The sequence below is a fragment of the Canis lupus genome, chromosome 20 (genome assembly GCF_003254725.2).
Source record: "Canis lupus dingo isolate Sandy chromosome 20, ASM325472v2, whole genome shotgun sequence".
Classification (NCBI taxonomy): Eukaryota; Metazoa; Chordata; class Mammalia; order Carnivora; family Canidae; genus Canis; species Canis lupus.
The window spans coordinates 23,788,130-23,802,448 of NC_064262.1; the positions used below are offsets into that span (position 1 = coordinate 23,788,130).

General features: G+C 38.6%; 1 protein-coding gene across 1 annotated transcript in view; it reads right to left on the reverse strand.

Moving 5' to 3' along the window:
- TAFA1 (TAFA chemokine like family member 1) overlaps positions 1-14,319 on the reverse strand; it is a 494,714-nt gene that overhangs the window by 465,026 nt on the left and 15,369 nt on the right. The gene's annotated exons all lie outside the window — the stretch shown is intronic.

A 14,319-nucleotide genomic window follows, 5' to 3' on the forward strand; every position in this document is an offset into this window, starting at 1 on the left:
GCCAAGAGAGGGCCAGGGGGTGTGGGGAGGGGAGCAGGCCAAGTGACTAGGAGAGGAGTGGTCTGGGGTTTAGAAAAACATGGATAAGGACACAGGTGGCTTTGGAGATTGTTTAAAAAAAATATCTAACATATTATACAAAGTCAATACTCATGTCAGAAGCTAAATACTTGCATTGTGAACGCCTTAAAAAATACAAGTGGAAAAAAAATTAGGAGGATTTTAGCAAAGTCTCCCTCTATGTTACAAGTGTAATTACCTTTGTATTATCTCTATGAAGCTATGTCAGCAAAGGCCTATGTTACCTTCTAACACTTTTGTCATCCAGCTGGTGTTTCTTTTGGATGTGCTCATGGGATGAGACCGGCTTTTGGGTGGGAGCTAGATATCGACAACTCACACAGGGTGAGGAAAAGATGAAGAATAAGAGGTCAGGGGATCCCTGGGTGGCACAGCGGTTTAGCGCCTGCCTTTGGCCCAGGGCGCGATCCTGGAGACCCAGGATCAAATCCCACATCGGGATCCCAGTACATGGAGCCTGCTTCTCCCTCTGCCTATGTCTCTGCCTCTGTGTGTGTGTGTGTGTGACTATCATAAATAAATAAAAATTAAAAAAAAAAAGAATAAGAGGTCAAAACAACAGTAGACTAGATCTGCCATCATTTGATAATTTTAGCACATCTTCCTGCATATCTTCTGTCAGTATTTTAGTGAACTTGCTCACGTGGAGAGAGCACTTGTCTACCCTCTAAAGCACTGTAAAAACTCAAAAGAATTTTGAGAGCTTCAACTAATGAACTTCAGGTACAGACCAAACAAGCTCTTGGGTTGTTTTCAAAGGTGAGCCTACCCAAACCCAAAAACAATCTGACAAGATATAAGGGTACCTGCATGAGGCTTAAGATTAGAAACACGCTGAAATCTCAGAGAAAGGAAAAAAATACCAAGACTCAATTTTCAGTGTGTACAATGAGTAAATAAACTCTACAGCTTAGGGAAGGAAAATCTATAAGAAAATACAAATAGGTATAATTTAGAGATTAGGTATGAAAACCATGGCTCCTGGATTCTGGTGCAGTTTATCACAATGGGATATATAACTCAAGCTGTATTTAGATCAGGACTGAAAATAGAGGCCATGGGAAATCTAACAGAAAACACAAGTCATCTAAACTAACCCTCTGACAAAAGTAGCATAGCCTGGCATTATTTGGAATGGATGTTTACACAATGAATCCTAAAATGAATCTTTTTTAAAAAAGATTTATTTCTTTATTTGAGAGAGAGAGCAGGAGTGGGAGGGGCAGAAGAAGAGGGAGAGAGAATCTCAAGCAGACTCCACTCAGGGCCTGATGTAAGGTTCAATCTCATGACCCTGAGATTAGGACCTGAGCTGAAACCAAGAGTTGGAGGTTTAATCAACTGCTACCCAGGTGCCCCCTAAAGTGTTTTGTTAAATAAGACTTGAAATCACACATCTCATGTATTCACTACTCTTTTAAATTATTGGCCCTCATTGCAAGGCTTCAGGATTTATAGCAAGCTCATCCAAACAGGAACAACTTGACACATGGAATTATTATTATTATTTTTCTTCTCGGATCACTCCCTTGCCATCTACTCCACAATTGGGCTCTCCCCCTAAAACAAGGTAGTGTGATTACTCTTTTCTCTTCCTCATTGCTTTATTCAGCACCTACTTCTCCTTGCCTGATGTTATCATTTATTCTTTAGACATCGGCCTTTTAACATAGGTCTTTAGACATTACATCATAAGACCTTTGGTGAGTAGGTTTACTTGTGTTCATCTTCCTTTTTGTTCCTAAAACTCTATCTAGCTCAGTACCATGCAAGTGTTGGAGGAATGAAAGCAGAATTCAAGTAGGACAAGACACAGGCTTACCAGACATCCCATTGGAATATGACTTTGACATCAATTTCTCAATATGGATAATCCCAGGCTATAATCTGTACTGAATATTTATCTTTTTCCCAAAAAATGATTGTATTAAAATATTCCTAATGGAGACCTTCTAGTTTATATTCCTGCATCAGGATTTTTTTTTTTCTTAAAAATTTCCTGGGACTTGATTCTGGATGGGAACTTCTGAAGTGGGTGAGAAAATAGTTTCAAAGATTTGAATTGACACTTGCTGGCCAAATATCAGCAACATGTTTTAGTAGCCTGACCATCTCAACAGCCACAGTATTTTATGTTGGTACAGTTCTTTCTGGTATTGAATCTAAACTGTTATAATGTAATATATGAGCTGACTTGCGGTCTTTTTAAAACCACTAAAAAGGGGACATCCTTTCCCTTCCTAAGAAGGGTGCATTTCAGCGTAGGATTGCCATTAAGAGCAAACAATCAGCATCTTATTTGGGAAACCTCTCAGGCAAAATGCACTATATAAAAGATATATGGTTTAAAACTCCATTAAGTTACATTCTGGTCAAAAAAAAAAAAAGAGAGAGAGCATGAACTTGTTTTATCTTTATAACTTGTATTACTGATGTGACATTACTGTTTGCCATTATTAATAATGGTATCCATTTTATTTCCAGTTATACTCACTGTCTTGACATTTTAAATATATTCTCTTATTTCTTCATCTTACAAAACACCAAGTAACGTCCTGAAAAGAAGTTAATTAGAGGAACTTAGAAGGGCATTCAGATCAAGCCTGATAAAAGCCGAAATCAAAGTTCTGCTGAGGTTCTGAACACTAAACTTTCAGGTAAACTGACTTCTTAACCAACTGTCTTCAGATGTATTTTCCCATTGGTTTCCCTATCTATCATCCCATACAAACATCTGACCTGTGGAGCATAGGCAAGGCAAGAAAACCAATGCGAGTTCCTACAGAAACTTGCAGGGGGTGAACAGAGGGTCCTGTCTATCTTGTTTATTACCATATTCCCAAGTCCTGATGTAGTTTAGGTGCTCAAAAATACTTGCACCAGGGGCAGCCCAGGTGGCTCAGCAGTTTAGCGCCACCTTTGACCCAGGGCATGATCCTGGGACCTGGGATTGAGTACCACATCGGGCTCCCTGCATGGAGCCTGCTTCTCCCTCTACCTGCGTCTCTGCCTCTCTCTCTGTGTGTGTCTCTCATGAATAAATAAATACAATATTTTAAAAAAAATACTTGCACCATAAATGACAACATTTAATACCACTTAATGCTAAGTCAGCATTACCCAACAGAGTACAGCAGCTATTATATATTATCATCAAATCTTAATGATTGAAGTAAGCTCTAGCCCTACATTGTATAACACAGTATAGCCACTAGCTACATTTGGCTACTGAGCTTGAAATGTAACTAGTGAGACCATGGAAATAAATTTTTAACTTAATTTATTTTATTTAAATTTTAAAACTAATATTTGATTTCTTACTGGAAAACTTTTTTTAAAAAAACTTATTTAGGGGCTCCTGGGTGGCTCAGTCAGTTAAGCACATGCCTTTCAGCTCAGGTCATAATCCTGGGGTCTTGGGATAGAGCCTCATGTTTGGCTATCTCCTGGGTAGGGAGCCTGCTTCTCCCTCTCCTTCTGCTGATCCCTTTGCTTGTGCTCTGCCTCTCCTTCTGTCAAATAAATAAGAAAAATCTTTTTTAAAAAAAGATTATTTTTTTATTTGAGAGGCAGAGAGAGAGTGGGGGGATAAGCAGAGGGAGAAAATCTACAAGCAGACTCCCTGCTGAGTACAAATCCCTACCTAGGGGCTCTATCTCAGGATCCATGAGATCATGACCTGAGTTGAAACCAAGAGCCTGACGCTTAATTGATTGAGTCACCTAGGTGACCCTTACTGGAAAACTTAAATATGCCTGGAAGAACTCAAGTATGCCAATCGATTTTTTTCACTGTTAAATTTTATAAAATCTAAATAGAAATCAATTGTATCCAATGAAAATTTTGTGTCTAAATTGGGATGCGCTACAAGTATAAAACACATACCAAATTTCAGAAACTTAGTACAGAAAAAAAGAAAGACAAACATTTCATTAACAAGTCCTTATATTGATTATACATGGGCATGATCATTGGAGTGGGTTGGGTGGCCCTACAAATGATATGCCCTTGTCCTCGTCCACAGAATCTGTAACTATTACCTTATTGGCAAAACAAACATGACTGAGAAGCTTGAGAGGAAAAAAATAAGGGGAAAAAAGGATCTCAAGAGGAGTCACATATCTTGGATTATCCTGGTAGGCCTTATTCCAATGACATGTACCCTTTTAAGAGTGAGGACAAGAGAGACTTAACAGATGGAAAAGGGGACAACGTGAGTAAGGAAACAAAGATTGTAGTGATGTGGCTACTAGCCAAGAGACACCAACAGCCAGGAGAAGCTGGAAGAGGCAAAGAAGGAATTCTCCCCAAGAGCCCCCAGAGCATGGCCATGCCTGGGTTTTGAACATCTGGTTTCCAGAACCGTGTATGAATGAATTTCAATTGTTTCAAGCCACCCAATTTGCAGTAACTTGTTACAGCAACCACAGGAAACCAACGAAATAATATTCTGGATATGTTGTGTTAAAACATATTATTAGAGTTAGTTTTATTTTTTAAAATAAAAATTTTAAAATGTGGCTACTGGAACATTTTAAATTATATACATGGCTCTCATTATATTTCTATGACACTCCACTGCTCTAAAACAAACTATCAGAGCTTGACTATCTCTCTAAATCATATTTTCCCTCAAATTTCCATCTTCCAGCTCACGTGTGGAAGAAGCAGCTTAAAAACCTTCTTAAATTCACAAAATGATGACATGTTATCACACTATCTCCATTCCTGGAATGTGACAGTGCTCAATTCATGTTTAGAAATTAATTTTTTCATATCTAACTTGTAGCTTTTGTTATTCTCTCAAAAACATTAAGCTGGTAAGTCCAATTAATATATCCGATGAGAGAACTGGAATTTTTTAAGTTTCCAATTACGTGAAATGAAGGTTGAAATCTAACAAGATGGAAAGTAACAGGGACAAATTTAAAGGCCACACTTGAGTCCAAGTAGCCAGCTGTGAAAACAGAGACTTGAACAAGATGTGTCTTCACTGTGGCATGTGTGAAAGACACCTAGGGGTTCTTACTGATGATAAATTCAATCTGAGTTGGCAGGGTAGTAGAACTGCTGAAAGAGCTATTGTGACCTTGGGCTGTTTAAATAAAACGGGGTTCCAGAACTGATCGTCCTGTCCCAGCCCACAGCTACATCATTTCATATGACAATCAATTAGCCTGGAAAGAGAATGACCAAAGAGAAATATAATAATAGATATAAGATAACATAAGAGATGAAAAGATATCTTTACATCTGAAAAGCTCTTCTATAGAAGACACAGTGAGCTTGCTGTTTCCATCGTAAAAATTTTTTAAAGATTTTATTTATTTATTCATGAGAGACATAGAGAGAGAGGCAGAGACACAAGCAGAGGGAGAGGCAGGCCCCCTTAAGGGAGCCTGATGCGGAACTTGATCCCAGGACCCGGGGGTCACGCCCTAAGCAGATGCTCAACCACTAAGCCACTTAGGGATCCCTCCCATAATAAAATTTAAAACAATCCAGGTATACTACCCTAACCCCAATTTCCTCAATATTCTACTGAGTATCAGGGGACAGAACTCTAGCTAATAATTTTAGCTTATCCAGTATTGAAACATGCTACCACAAAAGGCAAGAAACTTCCCACATCTTAGGGGAAATTCAGGAAATTGCCTTTCACGGGGTCTGAGAATGTTATTAATTTTCCTTATGAGTGACATCACAAGTTAACTGTGTACCTCTTTCCAGAAACAAGGTACACACATGTGCACGAACAGTATAGAACAGTGGTTAGGAGCACAGACTGTAGATTCAGACTGCCTGGGTTTGAATCCGGCTCTGTCATTTACTAGATGTGTGACATTGGGCAATTTCCATAATCTCTCTGAACTTCTTTTCCCTGATCTGAAAAATGAAGATAATGGAAGTTCCTACTTTCTCAGGTTATTGTCACAAGGTATAGCCATGGGCCGTGAGCTTCAGGCCAATCCCCAGGCTCACTGCCATGGCCAAGAGAGTCATGCAATTCAACAGGCCAGGCCACCGAAACTAAAAAAGAATTTAATTTTTGGTGGAGACCTGAAGGCTGTGAGGGCAATAAATGAATATTTATTATATAGCATTTGATGGGGAGTAGAGGAAATGGTCTCCATTTCATGAGGTCCTAAAATTTCTCTTTTATTCATTCATTCATTCAGTCAGTCAGTCAATTAATATTTCTTACAAGCCTTCTTGTGCCATGTGATGCATCAGGTAACAGACCTGATGAAAATCTCTGCCGTTATGGAACCCACATCCTAATGGGGAAAGACAAACATGACACTTAATAGTGAAGCAAATGATACAGTTTGTTAAAAGTCAGCAAATGCTTTTGCAGAAAGTAGAATGTGGTTAGGGGGCTCTCAATATCTGAGAGAGGGGTGAAATTAAAATATATTAAGTGGTCAGATGAGAGAGGTGATATTTGAGTAGACACGTGAAGGGAGCAAGGATGTGGACCTTGCAGATATCCGAGGAAGCACACAACAGGCAGACAAGAGCCAAAGAACATAGAAATCTGTGTCTTTAAAGGGATAGCAGAGAGGCCAGTGTGGATGCAGGAGAGGAGGCAAAGAAAATAGTAGATGTCACCAAGATATTGGGGGAAGTGTGAGGACACATTGTGTAGGGCCATCGGCTTGCCCTGAGAGAAATATGAAACCACTGAGAGTTTTGGACAGATGAGTGACAAAATCTTATTGCCTTGTCAACCTTACTATTCTGCTTTCCTGTGGAGAATATACTAGAGGGGGCAAAGGTGAAAGCAGGAGAGCAGGACAGCACTCCAGCCCATTTTAAGGGTTAACTTGCTCCAAGCTAACACACTCCTTTCTTGCTGACCTAAGGCTGTTGATGTATAATAGAATTAATTTGCTTTCTTTGAGATTTGTAGACCACTGTCCTTGAGGAGTGAAGAACCAGAACTTTCCCAGGCCAATAAGTCTGTTTGAAGCAGTCTAGGCCTTCTGATTAGCCCAGAATTTTTTTTTCCTTTCTTTTAGATGATACAAATGATTTTACAGACCTCCCTTTGTGTGTCTGTAGACCTTGCCCTCCTTTGCGGGCAGAACACAGTCCTCCTGCACATCGCAAAACAAGAACCAGAAACCCTCGCACAACCTGGAGGCACTGAGATAATGTTTGTAGCTGGTATCATGGGGTCTGCACACAATCCAGAAATGTTGCAGGCCACCACATTCCTTTGTTGATTAACTGCCCTAAACCTCTTTAAAAACTGGGCCAGGCAGAAACCTAACAGTTGGCTTTTGGACAAGAGTCCTCCTTCTCCCCAGGTTACCAGCCCCCCTGAATAAAGCCCAAACTTCTTTCCAGTCAAAACTCATCTCTTGATTGATGATCTTTCGCGTGACAGGTAGCTGAACTCGGATTAGGTGACACCATGGCAGGTTTCTGTAATAATCCACATCAGGAAAACAGTGCCTTGGCCCAGAAACAGCAGTGGAGATGGTGAGAAGTTGGTGTCTAGATATATTCTGAAGTTAGGAGACATAGTTCTGGTGATAGATTAAGTGTGAAATCTGAAGCAAGGGAGTTGAGACAGATTCCAAGATTTTTGATGTGAAGAACAGAAAAAAGGAATGGCTATGCACTGAGATCAAGAAAACTATGAAAGGAAGAGTTTTGGGGCCAGGGGTAGATCAGGTTTATAATTAAAAGAATTTCACCTAGGCCAGAGACCAGACTAGGCCCTGCCCAAGTTCAGCATGCCCCAAATCAATATGGTGGTAAGATTCAACCAGTGGATCAATCACCACTCGGCAGGAAGTATCCTGAGGCAAATAAAGTGTCCGATGACAATTTGGTTTGGATGATTGCTAGGGTAATTTCCAACTCTTAAGATACTTAAGTATGATATTAAAATAACAACATATGAAGGAGTGTGTGTGCGTGCGTGCTTGTGTGTGCGCGCACGCATGTGTACGGCAAAGAGATAATCTAGAAAGTCCTTTAAAATCTTGACAAAATAATTGCTTTAGCCTTATCCCACTTCCGAGAGGTGGAAGGTCAGACATTGAAACCACATTTCACAAAACTAACCCCGCTATGTGACTTGTCTTCCTGAACCATCCATGGGAAAGCAACACTTGTTAATGGCATTTGTGACAGATAAAGTGGTGATGGATTAAGCTGGTCTTCCTTTTTCTTCCTTTTCCTCCTCTAGATTCACAATAGTGAATTACAGCTTTTTCTTCCCATCAACACAGTCTTTTTCCCCCTTTCTTTTGGCTAATAAGGAGAAACACTGTACCTTCAAAAACAGCTCTCAGGAAACCTAGCTCACCCTAAAATAATGTTTCTTCAGCTGAGGTCACTATGGATTATGAGAATGCTTTATTAAAGGAAGGGGAAGAGGAATAATATTACTGTATTCCTAGGGTTTGAAAAGAAGTCATTTAGCACCTAGAACTGCAATGTTCCCTGCTATCACTTTTTCCTAGCTTCATTAATTTTTTTTCTTCCAAAGTCAGCATCCACCTTTACAAGCCTTTGTCTTTTGCTGTCATAAAAGCATTTATATGCATTAATCCTTGACAAATGGGTGCATTTGATCCATAACTGATTTCTCTGCCCGACAACTAGAAACAGATACAGTATTAAAATGAAAATAAGAATAAAAAATACCGAGGATAATGTAAAAACATCACCTACTTACTCAATGTGCCCTATAAAAGTTTTATCTGAAGAAAACAGCAGCATCCCAGATAGTGTAGTAGTGAATGCTTTGACCTTTTATTCACAGGCGACCCTTCTTAACAGTGAAAATCAGTTCACAGATTAGATTCATACAAACGAGAGGGTGGAGGGAGGGAAAGAGAGAGATGGAGCAAAGCATGAGCTTTAGGTGTTTGCTGGGGGAAGGAGACTCAGAGGAAGAAAAGGTCAGAAACTCCCAATGTCTCAAAGGTTTGCTTCACATTCACTCAGCTGTGGAGCTGGGCCTGGTAACATCCAGTTATTCAAAAGTCAGCTACGTGCGAAGAAACAAACAAAACTGGGTGCTTGGTGTCACATTGTGTTTTGATTTTTTTTTTTTTTTGACTCATTAGCTAAATTTTCCTCTTGTTTTTAGAACAAGAGACTCAAATTTCTGGACCCTTCCCCAAATACTGAAATAAGCTAAGCTATCTAAACTTGGATATCTGTGGGCTGCCTGGGTGGCTCAGCGGTTGAGCACCTGCCTTCAGCTCAGGGCGTGATCCTGGAGTCCCAGGATCAAATCCCACATCAGGCTCCCTGAATGGAGTCTGCTTCTCCCTCTGCCTATGTCTCTGCCTCTCCCTCTCTGTGTCTCTCACAAATAAATAAATAAAATCTGTAAAATAAATAAATAAACTTGGATATCTGAGAGTGGAAAAGTACTATGACAAAGAAGATACCATTTCCTAACCACTTAAGCATTTTTCGATTGCCATGAATGCTGCACAGCCAACATTGCCCACTCTTGGCCTTCTGGGCTCGTGATAAGAACACATTTTATGGGGCCTTACCATTGAGTTGAGCCATCTGGCCAAGGGCTGGCCAATGAGTTGTGAGCAGAAGTGACAGGCATCACTTTCAGGCTAAGGGATGTATTTGCTGGTCCTACCTCCCAAACTCTGTTTTTTTCTGCCATGATAACAGTATACTATTTCAAATAGATACTGCTCTTAATTCTGGATTGAAGATAACATGAAATATAGCTTCTAGCAAACCTCAGGGAACAGAGCATGAGTCAGATATAAACTTTGCTAAAATACAAGATTGCCTTGAGCAATGGAGATTTGGAGCCTGATTGGTTGCAATGTATCACCTGACCTATTGTGAGGGGCATTTATTTCCATCTTAATATTGTTCATCACAATGAAAACAATTCAATTGTTTGACAATTTGAATTGACAACAATTCAAAAAAACAATTTTTTTTTATTCAAATCCAGTTTTATTAAAATCACTTGGCAATTTTAGTGGCAGTACAAAGTCTTCCACCATGACCATTGGACATATTAGATAGGAGGAGTTTCTGGTTTTGGTTTGGCATGGGTTTACGGGTGCAGGTACTGTTTCTAATTCTTCCACCCTCCTTTCATTACCAAGTGGCAAAAGTGCCTTAAGTTTCTCTGCCTACAGTATCCTGCTACTTATAGGACAGGAATTTGTCAAATAGACTGAAGTAAAGAATACTGGCAGAAGTAAAGAATTTTAGTAGTATAGTCACTTAGAGCTTGGGATCTGGAATCAGATTACCCCAGTGCAAATCCTGGCCTCACACTGATTATCTGCACACTTCGGGCAAGTTATTTAAATTCTCTGAATGTTATTTCCCTCATCAGTGGAAAAAAGAGAATAAGAGTAGCCACCTCCCAGTGGGAAGTGCAAGGATTAATGAAAGAATATGGAAATCTTAGCAATACCAGGCACCTAGTAGCTACTAAATAAAAATCTATATTTAATGTGTAAGTACATCAGACACAATTAAGGAGTTAAGTTAATTTTTTAAGGATAAATTATATTTTTTTCTCCCAAAGTCGGTTTCAACTGGATCTTCTGCCATCTTCAGAATATTTACGTGCATTAATCCATGACAAAGGACTGCCATTTCCCTGATATTGTGATCTTCCTAAGATTATGCATCTGCCTTTATAAACGCTGCTATCTTGGACTCTTTGCTGTCCAAACTTCACCCCTAATTCTTGGTATTCCTATTTCTTCTGGTCTCATCTAAGGTTTTTTTTTTTTTTTTTTTTTTTTTTTAACCAAAGCCTTGACCCATATCTTAGATTCTTCCCACCAAGAAACAACTCCCCCAAGGAAGGAAGGGGCGGTGGAAAGAGGGTCTTGGAGCCCCTCAGGCAACACAGTAAAAAGACAGGGATGTTTCCCTTGGTCAGAACCCCGGTACACTTACCCAACACCAGGTTTAAGATTATAAACATTATGTGAATCTTCCCTTCCAAATGTTCTATTATAATGACAACTCTCTTTAATTAGCATTTTTATACTGCTTTCTGTTGATGAATAATACCGTACCCAGAAGAAAGAACTTTACACCAGATCTTATTCACACAAACAAGTACATCAATAGAGCTTTCTGCTTACAATAATAATAAACTACCCTTACTTGTTTTCAACAATTTAATTAAATACAATTAACTCTAGTTTGTTTTGGCAACCTATTAATGTCACAATTGAATATAAATAGACTCATGAAAAGATTAAAATTAATAAATCCTTTACACTACTGTAAAATTACTTCAATGCTCTGCTTGCCAGAAATACTTAACGGCGGTTTTGAAGTATGTTAATGAGGACAGTAAAAAAGAGATAATAAAGTTTTATCAAATAACTGAGCAAGGCTTCTGTGAGGCTTTGACCTCTTCAGAAGAGAGCTCTTGCCTATTGGGTATAGTTCTTAAGAGACTATGAAACACTAATTGCAAATTTATCACCATCTTACAATATCTTTAATCCATGTTTCTAACTGTATAGGCTCTTCTCTCATGCTAACTTGAATTCCCTAGTGTCTTAAAACATAAGAAACTAACCATGGTACTTGTTTTTGGTTTTGGTTTTGGTTTTGGTTTGTTTTGTTAAGTCTCAAAATATTAGACCCTGTGATACTTAGGCAATCCTTTGTATACATAGATATAGATTTGTATTCATAGTAGAAAATATGGGGTACACATGTGAGTACACATAAATGGTACCGGATAAAGCCCATGAACATTTACGTATTAATGTGTTTATCAGTATATACCTGGGTTTCTTTCTGTAGTTGATGGGCCCTATGATAAAGAGTGCATAGGTTACCATAAGAACAGAGTTAATGGAAAGAAAAAAACACCTGAGGAAATACAGATAAATACTATCAGATTTCAGTAGACTGGTGGCTCTTTTAATACAGTTATAAGGATATAATCCATTCTGAGAAACACAGAACATCAATGCTGACTTTTGGAATATTTCCCATTAATGAGTTATTGGCCAGATGTTTAAATTAATTAACCAAACCTCACCATTTTTTGTATCACACAGACTCTACCAAACTTATTGATTATAGCACCCTCATCAGTAATTACATATGAAAATGCCGTTAGAAGGAAGGATGCTCTAAGTATTGATCTATTTGTACCAACTTAGAACACATGGTCAAGCATTACATACTAAAATCTAAAATCTATAAGGTACTTATCAAACTCCACACTCAAAGAACAAATAATCCAGTCAAGAAATGGGTGGAAGACACGAACAGACATTTCTCCAAAGAAGACATACAAGTGGCCAACAGACACATGGAAAAATGCTCAATATCATTTAGCAACAGGAAATACAAATAAAACCACAATGAGATACCACCTCACACCAGTCAGAATGGCTAAAATGAACAAGACAGGAAATGACAGATGTTGGTGAGGATTCAGAGAAAGGAGAACTCTCATACACTGTTGGTGGGGATGCAAGTTAGTGCAGCCAGTCTGGGAAACTGTATGGAAGTTCCTCAAACAGTTTAAAATAGAGCTACCCTACAACCCAGCAACTGCACTAATATTTACACAAAGGATACAAATGTAGTGATCCGAAGGGGCAGCTGTACCCCAATATTTATAGCAGCAATGTCCACAATAGCCAAACTACGGAAAGAGCCCAGGTGTCCATCGACAGATGAATGGATAAAGACACACATATACACACAATGGAATATTACTTAGCCATCAAAAAATGAAATCTTGCCATTTGCAATGATGTGGATGGAACTATAGGGTATTATGCTAAATGAAATAAGTCAATCAGAGATAGAAAATCATTGTATGATTTCACTCACATGTGGAATTTAGGAAACAAAACAGGATCATAGGGGAAGGGAGGGAAAATAAAATAAGATGAAATAAGAGACTCTTTTAACTCTAGGAAACAAACTGAAGGTTGCTGGAGGGGAGATTGGTGGGTTATAGGGTAACCTGGTGATGGGCATTAAGGAGAGCATGTGACGTAATGAGCACTGAGTGTTATGTACAACTGACGAATCACTGAGCTTTACCTCTGAAACTAATAATATATTATATGTTAATTCATTGAATTTAAATAAAATTCTGTTTAATTTTATTAATTTTTAAAAATCTATTTATTTATTCATGAGAGACGCAGAGAGAGCAAGAAAGGCAGAGACACAGGCAGTGAGAGAAGCAGGCTCCATGCAGAGAGCCTGATGTGGGACTCGATCCCTGGGATCTGCACCTAGTCCAAGATCCTGCCCTGGACTGAAGGTGGTGCTAAACCACTGAGCCACCCAAGCTGCCCCAATTTAATTTTAAAAATCTGTATCTTTAATCTGTGCTAAGTACCTAGATTTTATTAAACAAAAGACTCAGCTGTGATCATAAAATTAGTAATAAATTCAATTTGTAAAATTTCTATGTGCATCCTTTTTTATAGAATAAAATATTCTGGATGTATGTGTTAGTATCGAGCACTTCTCTACCATCTTTATTTTGACATTCCTATACATACATGATATGATGAGATACCCTAGGCTAGATACCTATTGTATGGCAGGTATAGAACAGACATCATCTCTACTTTTTATGCAAACCTGCAAAGTGGGGATTTTATAAACATGAATCCCCATTTTATGGGAGAGGCAGAGAGAACTACATTATTCATCCACATTTAGAGCTAATAGTGTAATAATGATAGAGGTAGGAGGTAAGCCCCTGGTTTACCTTATACACAAAGATGCTCCTATCTCTATAGGTTCCTTGTGCCAAAAGTAACTGGTGGCAAAGAGGGTGACATCAGGTAAAACATCTGCAGGCATGTCAACTCTTTACCCAATTCTCAAAGATGCATGTAGATACCACACTTACTCTGAGTTAAAGGGTACTTACCCTGTTGCAGGAACCGTTTCATGTACTCTATATGTATTAACATGCTTAATTATTTAAATCATTATTTTTAAATGAAAACATGGCCTACCTTGAGAGGTGAATTAAATTACATATAAAAGCAGCCTAGACCCTTAATGGAGAATATGTTTCATCACAAAATTAAACAGATAAGTCCATGTAAGTCACTTTGCACAGTATGCAACATAACAGATGCTAAATGATGTTTGTTTGAGGGGTGGTTGTGGTTGTTTTTGAAATCATCTCTATCTCTTTTAACAACTCAATGATTGTATTATATCCAGAAAGATTCAGAGGTTGAATCTGGGTTAATTAGG